This window comes from Mytilus galloprovincialis, chromosome 4, assembly GCF_965363235.1.
Source record: "Mytilus galloprovincialis chromosome 4, xbMytGall1.hap1.1, whole genome shotgun sequence".
Lineage (NCBI taxonomy): Eukaryota > Metazoa > Mollusca > Bivalvia > Mytilida > Mytilidae > Mytilus > Mytilus galloprovincialis.
The window spans coordinates 76,505,065-76,508,615 of record NC_134841.1 but is presented as its reverse complement, the minus strand read 5'-3'; positions in this window follow the sequence as shown (position 1 = coordinate 76,508,615).

Genomic DNA, 3,551 nt, shown 5'->3' with positions numbered 1-3,551 from the left:
ATGAAACGGGAAATTCGATTTGAAAAAATCGCCAAGATGACCGTAAATCACAATCGAGATGACCGTAACAGAATCTGCGATTCATAACAAGGCTGACCGTAACTGCTTTTAAGATGACCGTAATTTGAAAATGATGACCGTAACTTTTAAAGGATGACCCTCAATTCTAAGAAATATCCGTATTAATATAACTATCTTTTTGTATCAAATGATTCATCGTGTTGGTATACACATATTAATATGAAAGTTTTATCCTATAGGTAGAAGAAAATAAGACGTGCTTTAAATGCAAAGATTACCATATGTATCTTTTTTTACAGTAGAGGGTTCAATTTTTAAAATGAATTTGCCAAAAGACATGCGGTGCACAGCCTTCAACTGCTTGACAAAAGATTTTTTGTTTGTTTCTGGGATTCCTTTTAATGACATATAATAAATACACATTTTTAAAAATGCCAAAAAATTGCATGTACACCCATTGATATTATATCGTCTTTCATTTTGTCGTGCAAATAAAATAACAGAAATATTTTGAAAATATCATTCGAATAAACTAGTGAAGGTGAGCTCCAGCAAAGTAGATCCTTAAAATAGTATTGTACGAAAAGCGTATCACAAGGCGGAACGTTGTCATTTTGTATATATACAGAAATGTTATTCATACAGTCAGGATTCTACTTCTTCAAAATTATCTCCCCTTTACGCCAGTTCATGCTCACAGTCGTAGAAATGGAAGCCATTGTAGGGATGACGCTCTGCCAGTGGCGTAGCTAGGTCATTTTTACGTGTACGCCCGAACCTCGGTGGCCTGAATGCCCAAAAGGTTCCAGGCCAAAAAAATAAATACTGGAAGTTGATAAGCAGGGACAAGCCTCCGGAAGTTTTAGAGTAATAGAGAATGTCATAAAATTCCTGTCATTGAAAACTCACCAAAACAACATTTTTTAGATTCAATATAATTTTTTTTTTTTATGTTTAATCTATTTTTGTGTTTAAAATCTATTTAGAATGAATCTAATGACGGTCATTGGTTTAATTTGGAGTAAACGTCCAAACCAGTTACCTTAAACTATGATTAAAGGGAGCCGTGGATAACCTTCAATCATTACCGAAGCAGTATGCGTGGTCTTTCATTTAGAATTATTTTACTTCATGAAAACAAGATGGATCAATCGCAGAAAAGTGTTTTCATCTGAAATTGAACCTAGCAAAGCGATGGCTTCTGCATCTGTCGATCTGATGTAACAACGTAACTAGATCTTTCAAGTATTTGAAAGCTTGCAATATGTTACTAAACGGTGACCAGATCGTCTTACTTAAATCGCGCTAAAACTAAAATAGAAACGGAAAAAAATGGCTTCTGAAATTAACCATGAAAAAAAAACTTCAAGGAAGTTTAAATGAATTCGACGAAGGTTTAAGTAATTGTTATGTAATAAATTTTAACGTCAGACTGTAAATGCAAAAAAAGATAAAAAAAAAAAAAAAAAAAAAAAAATACGGGAAAACTCATCATATATATATAATTTCGTCATTATGCTCTGGATACTCGTTTGAGCATAAACAGTTTTTGTCCAGCTACCGTAAAATTTCACAAATGTTTGACAAAATTATTTATATCTTAAAACTAAAACTACGTAATGAACCTGCATGTACATAGTTATAATATTGGCACTGCCGACGAAATTTATGATCAAAATAGCTCGCTTTCGCGACATAAATGTCAATGGCTCGACAAAAAATGAAAGTCACATATCCATAGGCGGATCCAGGTCCCCCCTTAGGTCAGTCAGCGGGCCCCCCTCCCTTAGGAAAAGTTCTGGATCCGCCACTGAATCGAATCTTAGCTCATAATGAATTGCTTAAAAAAATAAGGAGAGAGAGTATAGAATTAACGGTAGATTTAGAATTTGACAGAAATAATATGAAACTAATTTTCGTCACTTTTATTCGCAATTACAAGCCATTGAAGAAAGAATTAAAATGTTGATGTACTGTTAACCAATTCCTTTATTTTTTATTTATATGAAAATATTTTTTTAACCAAATTCAAGTGTACGCCCGGGCGTTTTGACGTAAACGTAGCTACGCGTATGGCATTTTGAGATATTATCAGAAAACTGAAGAAAAAAAAAACACCAATTTATTGAATAAAAACCCATTACCCAGAAACTTAAAATCTAAAATTTATAAAAAAAAAAAAAACCAAAAAGGGAGCTCACGTCAATAGATTTAAACAATTTCCCAAAGTTTAATGCAAATTGGTTATAAAGTTTTTGAGTTAATGTCCGACATGTTGACATCAGACAGACAACAATATACCATGATACGTTCCGTTAACGAGCGTATAAACATATTATAATATATTGAGTAGTAATTTAAACACATTCTAGATACATAAATTAATACTAAAAACATAGTCATAGAAAATGGAATGCATTACAAAGGATTATATCCGTAATAAGAAATACTGATTTGTCAAAGACCATATTATTTTAATATTTCATTTACTGTTATCTGTTTTTGTCCATTTTAATTCCTTGTTATCTGTGATGAGCCAAATCAATTTGCTGTTTTGCTTTTATTGGGACCCCCCTTGCCCCCCCCCCCCCCCTCATAGGGGTATTTGCATACACGTGTGTGTACGACTACCAGTCTACTTGTCTCAGAGTACGTTAGCAAGCCGTTCCCGAGCGGTATAGCCTTACTTGATTTTCCACGTGGTACCGCATAAGAGTAAATCTTTGTGGGCATAGACCGACGTGAAATAGAGCTGTTGAGCAATCAAGATGAGACTATTCCTCGTTGAGGTACGTAGGTACCCTAACTACTCAGAAATTTTTGGGGAAACAATATTATGTTTGGCCAAAAGAAAATATCATAGCCCAAAACGAAATATGTAACGTTATGTTGCCTGCCCGAGTTGCATATTGAGTAACCCCAAAATTTGAAGATGTTGTGCCTGATGAAGCCTTGTGTCTTGTTAAAATTAAAGTTGATCTAGAGAAAAATTTAATGTCAATATAAAATACCTTAACCACAATATTGAGATCAACGTGAGAAGAAAAGACACAAGGCTAGGATGGAGGACAAGTTACAAAGTATAACCGATTGCAATAAAAACGTTTTTTCTGCATTGTATCTTGTTATTTAATCTTTTCAAGTGCGGATTTAATATCCAATTTAGAAGTTCTAATGTAACGTTTAAAACAATCTGATTTCCAACGTCCCAGTGTTTGTATCATGCTGTCCTCAATTACTTGAGAACTAGCACTTGTGGCCGCACCTGATCGAAAAGAATGTCCGCTATAATCCTTGTCACTATATCCTAATGCTATGAGTATTGTTTTCAGCTTGCTTATAAAATAGTTCCGGGAAAGTGGTTTTCCGGTTTCTTCAACGAAAAACGAATCATTGTGCTTTGCGTTTAGGTTTAGTCTTACACTCATCAGCTGGGATAGCAATTTATGCGGACAAACGACGCCCTCTATCTTGAACAAGGAAATTATAATACCTTGTCGGAATATATCTGTCTTTGTAGCTTTTAAATT